Here is a 14,812-nt window from a genome sequence, read left to right on the forward strand (position 1 = left end):
TCTCCTACCGAAATCCCCTTGAACAAAGCCCAAGAAGTAGCCATACCTCTTGTAGAATGAGCCTTTAAGCCCGCTGAGGAATTATAGCCCATAGACGTATAGGCCAATTCAATCGCCTCCACCATCCAGTGGGAAAGGCGCTGTGAGGAGATCGGTTTACCCTTACATTGAGTGGCCCATGAAACGAATAACTGATCATTCTTCCTGAACGATCGTGTCCTGTCAACATAATAGCGTAATGCTCGTACAGGACACAAGGTGTGCAATTTCCGCTCGTTCTCCGAAGAAAAAGGAGGGGGGTAAAAGGCACGTAACTCCAAAGCAGAGCAGTTATAAGCTGAATCGCTGACTTTGGGAACGAAGGCCGGGTTAGGCAGCAGCGTAACCTTGCTGTCATCCGGACTAAAATTCAAACATGTTCGATGAACTGACAAGGCATGCAATTCCCCCACTCGTTTAGCTGAGACTAAAGCAAGTAGTAAAATTGTTTTTAGAGATAGGAGCTTAATATCCACACTCTCCAGAGGTTCAAATGGAGCCAGAGTTAAAGCATTCAGAACCATGGACAAATCCCATGACGGGACCAGGCGTTTAGATACTGGTCTCAGACGCTTCACTCCCTTCATAAAACGGCATATTAGAGGGTGCCGTCCCACTGAAGCTCCATCGAAGCCTACATGACAAGCTGAAATAGCTGCCAGGTAAACTTTAATTGTAGAAAACGCTCTCCCATTGTTCATTACATTTTGTAAAAAGCAAAGCACATCACTCACCGCGCACTGAAAAGGAATAACTCCTTTGCGCGTACACCATTCCTCGAACACACGCCATTTAAGGTCGTACAGTGAGCGCGTTGATGGAGCTCTCGCGCTCTGGATAGTGTTTATAACCTCCTGCGGAAGCCTGAGTGCGTTTAAATTTAACCCTTCACGGGCCAAAGATTGACTCGTTCTGGGTAAGGGTGAAATATCTGCCCCCCCGCCTGTGACAGCAGGTCCCGGCGCAGCGGGAGCGGCCAAGGCTCGCCCTGGAGGAGCTGGACAATCTCTGCCAGCCACAGCCTCCCCGACCAACGGGGCGCTATCAAAAGGAGAGATAATCCGTTTTCTCTTACTCTTTCTAGGGTGGGAGAAATCAGACTCAGCGGTGGGAAGGTGTATAGCAACACGTTCGGCCATGGGTGTGCCAGCGCATCCACACCCAAAGGCGCATTTTCGTCCCTGAGAGAGAAATACAGCGGACACTTTGTGTTTGCCTGCGAGGCGAAGAGATCTACGGCGGCCTTGCCGTACATCTCCCAGATCTGATCCATCACCTGCGGGTGAAGCACCCATTCTCCGTACAGCGGGTTTCCCCTTGAAAGCAGATCCGCCCCCACATTCAGGACTCCTGGTACGTGCGTGGCGCGCAGCGAGCTTAAGTGCGCCGCGCCCCAGACAATCAATTTGCGCGCTAGATTGTGCAATTGCAACGAACGCGTTCCCCCTTGGCGATTGATATAGGCCACCACCGTCGTGTTGTCTGTCCTGACCAGAACATGAAACCCTTCCAAGAATGGGAGAAAATGTTTCAGGGCCAGAAAGACTGCCATCAACTCCAACATATTTATGTGAAGCTTGCGAAGCTGGGGCGTCCAGCGGCCGTTTACCGACCTGCCCTGGAAAACAGCTCCCCAGCCCAACAGGGATGCATCCGTTGTCACTACTTTTCTCAGCAACACGCTCCCCAAGGAAACCCCTGTCTGGAATAAACAGGGATCTCTCCACTGATGAAGAGCCATCACGCAATCCAAGTGTATTCCCACTCGGCGCGCAAGGTGCCGATGAGGACACAAACGCTTCGCTGCCACCCATCGCTGGAAGTCTCTCATTTTTAACAAGCCTAGCGGGACCAAGGATAGCGACGAAGCCATCATGCCCAAAAGGCGGAGACAGGTCCTGAACGATACCAGGTTTCCCTTGCGAAACTGGGCAAGGCACTGATAAAACGTCATGATCCTCCTTTCCGAGAGCATGGCGCGGTAAGCCACAGAGTCTATTCGTAAGCCCAAGTATTCTATCTCCTGGGATGGAATCAGCTGGCTTTTGGCCTCGTTGATTCTGAATCCCAGATTCGATAGATGAGATGTGAGCATCTCTGTGTCCCGCTCCGCGCGCTCCCGCGAGTGAGCGCATATCAGATAATCGTCCAGATAAGCCGATATTCTGAGCCCCTTGTGTCTCAACGGTGATAACGCTGTCTCTATGCACCTGCTGAACACTCGTGGGGCAAGACTTAACCCAAATGGAAGGGTAACAAATTCGTACGCTTCGCTCCGAAAGGAAAACCTGAGATATTTCCTGTGCGCAGGATAGATGCTTATATGAAAGTAAGCATCCTTGAGATCTACCGGTTAACCAATCGTCCCTGCGGATAGCGCGCATGAGAGTTGTGACAGTGAGCATCCTGAATTTGTACTTCCTCAAGTGTTTGTTTAGAACACGTAGGTCCATTATCGGGCGCAAACCCCCGTCTTTCTTTGGAATTAGAAAATAACGGGAGTAAAAGCCTTTTTGAGTTTCCCCCTCTGGAACCCGTCTTATAGCTCTTTTCTCTAAGAGGGAGGATATTTCCTCTTCCAACACACGCGCTGAATCCCCATTTGCTACAGATGCTATGACCCCGTTGAACGGGGGTGGTTTTACAGCAAACTGAAGCCTGTAACCTTTGGTTACCGTCGTGAGGACCCACGGGTGCGCAGAACACTGTCTCCAAGCCTCTTGGCAAAGAGCCAACGGGTTCAGCTGAACCGAATCCATAGATGGGGTTAAGGCGCCATCTAGTGGACCGAGAGAAAAACGGCCGGGCTCTGTGAAGCTCAGAGACCGCTTTATTTCTGGGTTCATTGCTGTTATTTTGTTTTTGTTTTTCTGCGCCCTCGGCAGTGAGCCTGGATGCGACAGAGAATTTTTTATTATTTTTAAACCCAGGGGCTGAAGTGCTTTGTGACAATGCACTTGAGAACTTGTGCTTGTACCCAACAGACCACCTACTGGTGGTTGAGTGTTTTGCACTCGACGGAACCTTGTGTGTCGAGGGGAAGCTGAACTGGCCTGACCACAACTTGGAACCATTTTCTCGTCCAAACTCCACATCCTCCGCTTCTTCGCGGGTGGGGGAACAGATATGGCGGACTCGGGAGGGGACATCACAGAGAACCCTAGGTGCTGTCCGTCCCTCCCATGCAGAAATTGCGTCCTAGGTATCCCTCCTCTTTTTGTAGGACGGGATAGCAGACTTTGACTTTACGGCTGTCGCCGCGAATGACTGCTTTGCCCACGGTTTAGCGTTTGAAGCAGCGGGGGGACGAGCCGCCTGCTCCGTGCTCTGGGGTTTCGCGGGCCTGGATGCATTCAAAAACCCCCTGTTCTGCGCCGGAGGAACAGGACGCGGGGGAACAGGAGGACGCGGTGCTCTCTTGCGTGGCAGGCATATGTCGAACGCCTCACCCTCCTTCTTCTGAAGGTCGCACCGCTGTCTCATCGCTGCAACGGCCGTGCCAAACAGCCCACTAGCATCCATTGGAGCATTGAGAAAATCTAACTTCTCTTGGTCTCCGATGCTCGAGAGATTTAGCCATAGCGATCTCTCGCCTGCGACGGCAAGAGCCATAGTAAGGCCGCAGCTTTGCACCGCGCCACGTGAGGTGCGCAAATTGAGATCCGTTATGTTGCAGATCTCCTCCCAGACAGCCGGGTTTGGATTTCCGGCGTCCAGCTGAGTGCCCAGCTCCTCCAACAACTCGGCTTGATAGGCTGTCAACAATGAAGTGACATTAAGTGCCCGCACTGCCAGTCCAGAGGATTTATATATTTTTTGGTACATGGAAGCGGTGAAGCGTTCCATTTTTCCCGGGAGGGAGGGACTGGCAGATGAGAGAGTGGTCCGCCTGTTTGGATGCAGGTGGTGGGCCACTGACTGCTCGACCGTGGGGGGGTTAGAAAGCCCTAGCCCTTCCATTTCACTCACATCGAGTGACGAGTAACCCTTGACGGGCACCCGGTGAGAAAAGGGCTTGTCCCACGATCGCTTCATCTCCGCTACACACGCTGGCAACGCGGGAAGAAGTTGTTTCGCCGGTGGAAGGCGAGCAGGGAGCCTTTTCCCGTCATAGATATCCCGTTTAACTCCTGGATCCCCAGGAGTTACGGGCCAGTCGATGCCAAGCTTGGTCGCTGCACGTTTGCAAACTTCCACTAGGTCGCAGTCTACGACCGTTGATGCCATGTCGCCGCTTAGCGCGCTCACTGGCCTGGACGCTTGCGCCGCAGACAGGATTGCATCATCTTCCTCATCATCCGGCTCATCACATTCTTTCTAAGACCCTGGCCGGCATTACACGACAGTGCGCGCAACTCTCCGCATCCGCCAGTGCAGCCTGAGCGTGCTTGACACCCATGCATGCGATGCACATCAGATGCGAATCCCTGCCTGAGATCATGAAACCGCATGCTGCCGGACACGAGCGCGAAGAGGCCTCTTTCTCCGCTGCGGTCTTGGACACCTTCGACATGGTGAGTAAATGAAGTTTAGCTCGCCTTAACGCGTTAGCTACAATAAGAAAATGACTCAGTAACGAGTAGAAATCCACAACAGATTTAGTCTGCACTGCGTTCGGCAACGTCTACCTTGACGGTACGTTTGTGAACTGAAGCAGGACAGGTGCTAAAGGAAAGTCTTCACGGGGAAGAGAACAAGAATGCCGTTTTCGGGGATCACAGCAATATATATAGGGAGAGGGTGGGCTCCTTGTATGAGCTGTGATTGGTCCATCCTTCGGACAGACGTGGTGTAATTGGTGCTTCCATAGTCTATCACGCCTGGGGGCGTTCCCCATATGTGAGATACCGAGCTATGTTTGAAAGAGAACACGGAGCGCTCTCAGTCGCGCGCCTCACACTAGTGTTTAATGTGCGTCAAATGCACTGCGCGTTCATTGAGATGAACAGAAATAGTTTGCTTTACCGATCGATTGAGAAAGAGCGAATATCTTAAGCGCTCAGTCCAAGTGCTCAGCGAGTGAAAATACATCTGTATGTACAGGTTCAGATTGCCCTCAGGTAGCCCCTCGTTTAGCTATGAACTCTTCCGCAGCTTCCGCCATAGTTGTTTTCGCTCTGCACGTGAGATGCGGATTCAGTGCCGCCGCTCCCATTGCGCGGCGCTTAGGGGGCCGAGTGCTGCGGGGGGCACCACGAGACAATTCTCTCTCCAACCCCCGTTCAGCTATACAAATTTACGAACGCAGCCACCGCGGCCATCATAAAATAAACGCTTTAAGCATCAAGAGACGGCCAGCGGTGGCACGGTGCGGATGGGTCGCGCTATCAACTAGGCTTTATCGTTATTATCGCGGGAAGACAAATTCTTATCGTGGGGAGAATTTTTACCGGTATATCGCAAACGATAAGATATCGCCCATCCCTACTTATAAGTATAGTAGAGCAATTCAACAAGCTTTTTTGTTTCAAAAACATTTGGCATTATTTTACTTCCATACTAGGAGACCTTTGTGTTTGACAACGAACAACTGCAAAGCTGTAATGTTTTTTCTTTACGTAATCGGGAAATGATCGCCTTTTTGGTCGGAAGGTGGAAATATCAACTTAAGGCCAAAGCTGGAACCCAAAGACAGCAGATGTGAACACCCTCAGAAATTATAACATAAAGAAGGAAGAATCATTCTCACAGAATAAACGACGCCTGTAATGTGCTATTTAAATGGGCAATAATGCTATTTCGTCATATTAAGGATATTAAAGTACTCTTCTTAAAAAGTCAATTAGCATTCAAAAAACATAATTGATTGGCCATGGTATCCATAGTTTTAATATGGCCTGTTCTATGTAAGACGCTTCAGAATCTTTCTGTCTGATATCACATCATTGCCACTTTAAGGGAAATGCCCCTGTTTGCAATGGCCTGCATGAATCTTGAGTAGTAAGCTTGAAATAAGGAGGGGAGGGGGGGTTATTAACCAGGAATTCCCCTTTCCAAGATTACTTCCAACATCCAATAAAAATAGGTCTACATTAAATAGAAAGCTTTTTAAATTACACTTGACAGGACTGAGTTGAGCAGCTAGTCAACGCGAGTAAAGGTCAAATGTTGAATCCTAAAATGTTAAAAGTTTAGTGTATCAGTGTTGAACTGTGGACAGCGCGAGGGTGTTTCTGTCAATCTTGTGGGTTGAAGAACTTCCACAATTTAACTTCCTCTTTATGTAAAACAATATTTTACTGCAAAACGGAATTTTACAGAATTTGACTAAAATAAACTCTCTGTGAGATCTCACTGTGTAAATGTGAAATAATAAAATGCATCATATATGATTGTGTATGTGAAATATAAGAATAATATTCAGTGGCATGTGCTTCTCTCTGTATGTCCATGACCTTATACTCTTATACTCTCATGCTGTGACCCTGCAGATAAGAAGTGTTAGTTTCAGCTGTTACTTGCAGCTCCAGCAACACTTCATTATTTCTGAGAAGTTTCCACTCTTCTTATCATCACGCCCAAGTCTGTCTATCTTTGTTGCTAAGGACACATCATGTTGGTCTGTCAGAGTCAAAGACAAACAAGTGAATCATTTTTTTAAATAAATGCAATGCCTTATTTACTGCCAGTTTTGTGTTTATGGTGCATGAGTATGTATTATGTCTTGTTTTCATACATTTGGGGAGTGTCTTACTGAAAGTGGTAACATTTTTATTAGCATAATTGTTTTAAACATCGACTTTTCCAGTAACAAACTTTTTTCAACCACTAGCAGTGTAGCATGACAGATGTCAACCACTTGAGTGATAGTCATGTGACTGGTCGCTCTAGATTAAAACTTGATTGGACACCGTGTTCAGGACTGAGTTGAGCATAGCGTTGCCACCCGTCCCGGTTTTCACAGGATTATTCTCTTTTTTGAGCGTCTGTCCCGGAAAATATAGGCCTATATTCTTTCCCGGGACACAAATTGTCCCGTTTTTTTTGTGAAAATTTACTTCTAAAGTAGAATTTCCTGGCTTCAAATTAAACCGTTTCCTTATTGTTACTGTGTTTTCTTCATGGTTATGTATCCAATCCTGTGTGCTGTCGGTCGGTCGCACGCACGCATCCATCCACGCACATGCGGGATAAAACAGTGTGTTCAGTTGCTAGCTAGCTTTTTTTAAAACTTTATATTAACTCAGTTTTGTGAAATGGGGGGAGAGACGGACTAGGAGGATAACGCAACAAAATCGGATGAGCCACCGCCAGTGTCAAAGATAAAACGATTTACAACCTACAACTGAGACTGGGCGAAAAGAGAGAACTTTTCTGAATGGGTAAGGCCCTCCCCCAAGGAGACCCATTCTCCGCTACCTGCGTTTTGTGTCCTGCCAAAATTTCAGTTAAATAGGCTATGAAGGAAAAAAAGCGCTGGAAAATCATGCAAAAACAAAGCAGAACCCGAGTTTTGCATTAAGCAAACGCAAAAATCTATAGCCATTGCAACGTTTATGACGAAGAAAGGGAGTCCTACAACTGTTAACATATTTGCAAATATGGGTTGACCACCGTTAACTTCCTCTTTATGCAAAACAATGTTTTACTGCAAAATGGAATTTTACAGAATTTGACAAGAATAAACTCTGTGAGATCTTACTGTGTGAATGTGAAATATTAAAATGCATCATATATGATTGTGTATGTGAAATATAAGAATAATACTCTCTCATGCTGTGACCCTGCAGATAAGAAGTGTTAGTTTCAGCTGGTATTTGCAACTTCAGCAACACTTCATTATTTCTGAGAAGTTTCCACTCTTCTTATCATCACGCCCAAGTCTGTCTATCTTTGTTGCTAAGAACACATCATGTTGGTCTGTCAGTGTCAAAGACAAACAAGTGAATCGTTTTTTTAAATAAATGCAATGCCTTATTTACTGCCAGTTGCAATATTTTGTGTTTATGATGCATATGTATGCATGATGTCTTGTTTTCATCCATTTTGGAGAGTTTCTTACTAAAGCTGATAACATTTTCATTAGCATAACGGTTTTAAACAGCCACTTTTCCAGTAACAAACATTTTTCAACCACTAGCAGTGCAGCATGACAGCCACCAACCACTTGAGTGATAGTCATGTGACTGATCGCTCTAGATTAAAACTTCCTTCAGCAGACAGTGAAAAACACAAAACTTTTACACTCTTTAGAGCCTCCAAATACTTTTAAATAGCTATCAATGGAAATATATGATTTTTGCCTGAAAAGGTTTGGTGTAATTACAGTATCTGTAGGGGCTAACAAGGCTATGCTAACCTGCTAAACTCTGACCCCGTGTTATGATGATACCGTTCTTTCACTGTTACACTGCGCCCTCTAGTGTTCAGAACAAGAATAGCCCTACTGTTATCCCTCTATGGTACGGTGTTGCCTCCAGGCAACATAGTCTATTTTAGTTTATTTTTAACAAAATGTAACTCCAATTTATTGGTCAAACCTATCTCAGGGAAGAAGAACTCAAATACTAATCAATGAAAGTGCAAAAAAATGGTCACATGACCCAAAGGGGTCCATTTTGTGTCCTGTTTCAGTACATGTGCACAGGTCACATGGTTCCATATTTTCTCCAATTAAAAGAAATTCTGTTCAATTAATCACCCACAAAGATATGAGTCACCTTCACTGGTAAGTAAAGAAGTAATTTCAAGAACTACATTCATCAAATGTTTTAGAGTAAATAACAAAAAACTGTGTGTTGCCTCAAGGTAACATTGTGGAATTGCATAAGGCCATACCAGACACACTAGGTTGGATACAAATATAGTATTTTAAAGAAAAGAGTTAGAATTCTCTAAATATATTTGCATTTTTGCATGATTTTGTAATGCACTTATAAGAGTAGTAATTCACATACTATAACTGCACATATTATGATCTGCACATTTTCTATGGCACTTAAAAAAGGTATAAAACACAACTGATGAGGGTGAGGATGAGGATAAGGTGTCATGTGATGAGGAAGATGAGGTCATAGTGACAATCCGGCTGGGAGAGAGTGAGGATGAAGATGGATATGATAACTTGATATGATGGTTTGGTAATAGTTGTGTTCCACGATGGTACAATGTTGCCTGAGAGCAACAGCTGAATATGAAATGTGACTTTTTATTAAATATGAAATTTGTAATACATTAAAAACTGGATAAATGTGTTATAAATTGAGAACATTTCCTTTTTTCTACACCATTGTGGTACAATGTTGCCTTGAGGTCACATATATATTTATATACTTTAAATATTTTCGTGTATTGATGTTTTGTTTTTGTACATATTCAGTTGATGGTCCCCATTGACTTCCATAGTATTTTTATACCATGCAAACATAATTCAAAATATCTTATTTTGTGCTCAGCAGAAGTTTAAAGAAATTCATACATGTTCATACATTAATTCTCATGTCTGGGTGAACTATCCCTTTAATGAATCATTCAGACTGAATCGCGAATCGATTCAAACAATTATGCTAACCAACCCGTTTGGCCAATTCATTGAAAAGAACCGACTCAAGAGAGTGATTCATTCACAAATCCGATTTGTTTTCATTCTAAACAGCCGACAGAAAATACCGGACACATTATAATCCTGTCGGAATAAGAAATAACCCTTTAGGCCTACATTTAGGACTAAATATTTAATAGCAAAATGGTGACAGACCATATGTGTGATTCGCGGTATAGTTTAAAGCAGTTGAAGATTTAATAGACAGAGCCTCTTTGATAAATACACCTAATTTATTGCTATCTACATAATGAACCGTTACAAATTATTTATGCAAATTCGGCACTTCACAACGCCAAAGGATACAAGAAAATGCACAATTAAAATCAAGTGTAATTCAATCAGCAATTCAAAACAACATGTGCAAGCAGAACAGGCACGGGAAAATGAAGTTAAACAAAATGTGTCAGAAAAAAAAGCGTATATCAAAGAAATCTCACCTTAAGGAATCCTGATGGCGCCAGACAGACAGACGATGAAGATCTGCACCTGCTCCAGTTCTCAAACTGTAACCTGTCAAGGTGGTCTGAGGTTTCAGTGGCTAACTGCGGTTGCTAGGGTGTTCTGTGTGGTTGCTATAGGTGGTTGTTTACTAGTCTAAAGAGCCAATCGTCAATATTGCTCGGGTCACTCATTCCATCAAAGTCTGTGGGAATTTTTCATCTGTTTATCGTCCAACAGGTGAAAAATGTTAATGTTATCACTTTGTACTTGCAAATATAACTGTGCAATATTATTTTTTAGGTTTAATGTTAATTTGCCGCCTCACAAAGTGATCATTTCCAACTTCTGTTAAGAAAAGTGCAATATAACGCCACTTACATCGGATTTACAACTCATACGGAAGTTTATAACTTTGACGTTGCCGAAATGCTGATGCGTGTGACGTCATGCGAACATGGCGGCACGCAGTCAGATGTAAACACACGATAAACATTCGCTTTTAGACACATACAATTGATCAAATATGACACTACAATATATTACAACCTCTCAGTAAACGTTTTCGGAATCAAGTGTGAGAGACAGGCTAAATTATCCTCTCTGTCGATAGCGAGACACAACACAAGTGCTAGCACTATAGCAGAGTTTATCCGCTAGGATCTTCTTCTTCTCTTTTAACGGCGGTTAGCTTTTGGTGCATATACCGCCACCTTCTACTCCGGAGTGTGAATCAGATATCAGGTTTACAATCTAACATTATATATTATACCATGTCCTAACCTTAACCTCGTCAATACTACTTCCTCTCTTCTGTCTCCACTACTTACTCTGTTTACATTAATATTCTTTTGGATGTAATGTAAATGTCTCCCCTTCTCCTCTTCATCCCACCTATCTTGCCACATTTGTTTAATTATTCCCAAATAATACATTTCATCTCTACTTTAGTTTTCATTAATTACTTTTTTTGCCACCTCATTGACTCTCTCATTTCCCTTTACTCCCACGTGCGCTGGTACACACAAGAACTTAACCTGGCCTCCTTGTTTTATTATTCTTGTTACCAACTGAATAATAATATATTTTGACGACTTTTGGACCGAAATGATCTTAAAGGTGCACAATGTAACTTTTCCGTCCACTAGAGGTCGCCTGTTCAAAACAAAGGCGTAGTTTGATGACACTAAGTTTGAACGCAGAATCTTGGGACATGTGGTCTTGACCTCACAGCCGGTGGAAAAGAATCGGGATAGGACTCGGACAGAAATCATGTTCATGGATGTGATTATTAACGTTACTGTAGTATGAAGCAGAGCAGGGCCGAGTGTTGTGGAGCTGAGGAACCGCTGGAGCGATTGTTAAAGGAACACGTCGACTTTTTGGGACTTATTCACCGTATCCCCCAGAGTTAGATAAGTCCATACCATTCTCATCTCTGTGCCATAACTCTGTCTGACACACCCACCGCTAGCCTAGCTTAGCACAAACACTGGAGGTAAACAGCTCCAGCTAGCCTACTGCTCAATAAGTGACAAAATAACACCAACATTTTCCTATTTACATGTTGTGATGTGTAGTTACATCGTGTAAGACCGATGGAATACCTGAAAATAGGCTAAATTCTATCACCATAGCCAACGTGACAACCTGCTTACACAGAGAGTGCGCTGGGGACTATTTTCAGCGCTGTGTAATATCCTTGCGCCGCATATGGCAGCAAAGTTCCTTTATTACTACGCAGGAATGAGAGAATGGTTCCTAGCCATATCGGTCTAGAAAATCACAACTTTTCATTTTCCGTCGGTCTTAGTACACGATGTAACTATACTCATCACAACATGTAAATAGGAAAATGTTGGTGTTTTATTGTCACTTATTGAGTCACTGGAGCCGTTTACCTCCATCTAAGTGTGTTGAAAATTAAAAACTAAGGATATTAAGTAGGCCCACACCACTTTTTTAAAAGTAAATTAGCATTAAAAAGCATTAAAAAAATTACCATGGTATCAATATTTTGACCTCTTCTATGTAAGACGGTTCACAATCTTTCAGTCTGATACCATATTACCACATTTAGTTGTAAAAAGCACTATAATGTTTGCATTTCCCATTGTAAATTGGGGGGAAAAAATGGCCTGACATTAATCTTGAGTAGCAAAAGCTTACAATATGTGCTGAAAATAAAGGGGGAAAATAAAAAGAGGAAAGATTAACAAGGGATTCCCCTTTCCAAGATTACCTCCAACATTTAAAAATTGGGCTACATGGAATAGAAAGTTTTTAAAAAAAAAATGACAGTTGATTGGACACCATGTTCAGGATTGAGTTGAATAAGGTCAAATGATGAATCCTAAAATCTTAAGGTTAAAGTGCAATGCATCAGTGTTGAATGTACAGAGACACAAGGTTTTACGGTAAAATAAATGAGCAGGATTGATGATTCAGTCATATAAAATACTATAAACATGGAGTTATTACTAGAGACAGACTGACAAATGATTTACCGATATCCTCCTGGGACACAGAAAAAAAAAAGTTTTCATGTTATTACATTGTTAGAGCATAAGAAACAACTGAAAAACATATAATGTATTCATCATGTTATGATATGTCCTCTGTAGTTGACACCAGGACTCAGTTGTTTAAAAAATAAAATGACATGAAATTGCATGTACAGTCATAAACAATATAATTTATTTTTAATTCACCAATCAATTTTTAGGTTTCAGGTTTTTTTTTTTTTAACCAAACTTTGTTTAAAGATGATTCTGAACTATGTTATGAAAGATATAACGGAATGCATTGATATACCATTTTACTTTATGCAATATGAGGATAAAATGGCCATACTTGGATATTCCCATTCAATACAATGTATCTATACACTGCATCTAATTTGCATATTAATGTGTTCTTGGAGCAACATGTAATGAAAATAGAAGTGTAATAATGGGAGCAATAACTAGCAACATTTTCATAATAATATCTAATCAATGCCCTGTTTTGTAACAGAAAGTCATATTTTGATAAGAAACCCCATAACATTTTCCTGAGATGTTGATTTATAACAAACTATTTGAAAATGAATCTGATTTAAATTAACTACAAAATATTATAATATTTCCAAAAGAGTGCTAAACATTAATGTCAGCTGTTTTTAAAGACCAAGAAGAAGTTGTTATCCTGGTGAAAAAACGGTGACATATGATGTCAGAGACATTCACTAAAATATAATGTCCACTACAGTGGACAAAAGTCTATCCCTGGGTCCCAGGAGGATATAATGATATATCTTTCTACTTGGATCATCAGGTGTATGATATTGATAGAACTGATAAATTGCGCCATCTGGTGTTTTCTTTTTGAGGAACAAAGCGTTAGCCCTATGAGCTCAACCCCTACTATGTTTTCTGGGTTGGTTATTATGTAAATTAGCCGTGTTCTTTAATTTTAAAGCTTCGAAACATTTACAAACTGTTTGTTTCAAATAGTGGTTCAGATCGTGTTTCTACGGAGGCCCTAAAGGGACGTGGAACAAATTTAGGGTGGGACGATTTTTTTTTTTTTTTTTTTTACTTTTGCGTTCCCCCGAGAAACTTTTGCTTTCCTTGCAAATATATTTCAGTTCCAACTTCCCATGCAAAACAGTCAGTGCTTACTTCGGCTGCTTTCCGGTCCACTTTTAGACACACACTTGTGAACTTCCTTAAGCACTTAATTCCCCTCGGGGGAATCCCCGCCGCCATTTTGAAGTGTGTTCCATTTCATGTTTATTGCTGCGTTCCACTCCAGTTTTAGACACGCACTTGCGAACTTCCCCTCGGGGTAATCCCCGCCGCCATTTTGAAGTGTGTTCGGCCATTTTGAAGTGTGTTCCACTTCGTGAAGTGGACAAGGTAAGTTTATATGGACAGACCCTTGCTCCCTCGATTTTGACCAAGGGAGTGAGTCTACTTCATTTACACTTCAGGCAGCTTCATATACCACAATGCAACACGATTGTGACGTCACTGGCACTGCATATCGCGCTTGATTTACCTCACCACAAACAACTCTATGATATATTATTATTAATTTAAATGTTTAAAACCACCCAAACACATAAAATGCTGCATTAAACAATTTCGTAAGGAAAGAGACGGAGGGAAGTTAGCGAGCAGCACAAAATGAGTTCAGTAAAGTTGGCAAATTCACAGATTCAAACTTCCCGGATCGCAGACAACGAGCTACAACCTAATTTTCCTCTAAAACGAGCCTTGAAAAGATCTCCATGAGCAGAGCAGGTGCTGAGAGACAAGTCCGAAGGGACAGTCTGCAAAGTGCAAAACCCGAAAAGCGTTAAAAACTACAATGTTACACACTGTAGTGTCTCCAAATTGAGTTTACACATCAAGCTCTCCTACTAGTCATACAACAACACATAATTTTTATGATTTTATAGAAAGAAAAATATTGAGCTAACCTCACTGAAATGCACTGTCACCAAATTCACTTCACACATCTGCTCTCCTGGTACAACATTTAATTTGTCAAGTAATAGCACCTAAAATTATTAAAAGTTTTATTAAATAAAAGAAAAGTAATAGCACACAATATGCTTATTCTTTACACAAATGTTGGTAGCCTATACCCAGCTAACATCCTACAGTAGTTGCAACCATAACTTTTACATGATAATTGCTTACTGATTTTGATGGCATTACAATATATAACAGTGAAGTTATTGAATATTTTTTTAATAATGTGAATTAAGGTATTGCTTTTATTTAATAATAAATCATCATAAAA

This window comes from Gobio gobio, assembly GCF_949357685.1.
Source record: "Gobio gobio genome assembly, chromosome: 24".
Classification (NCBI taxonomy): domain Eukaryota; kingdom Metazoa; phylum Chordata; class Actinopteri; order Cypriniformes; family Gobionidae; genus Gobio; species Gobio gobio.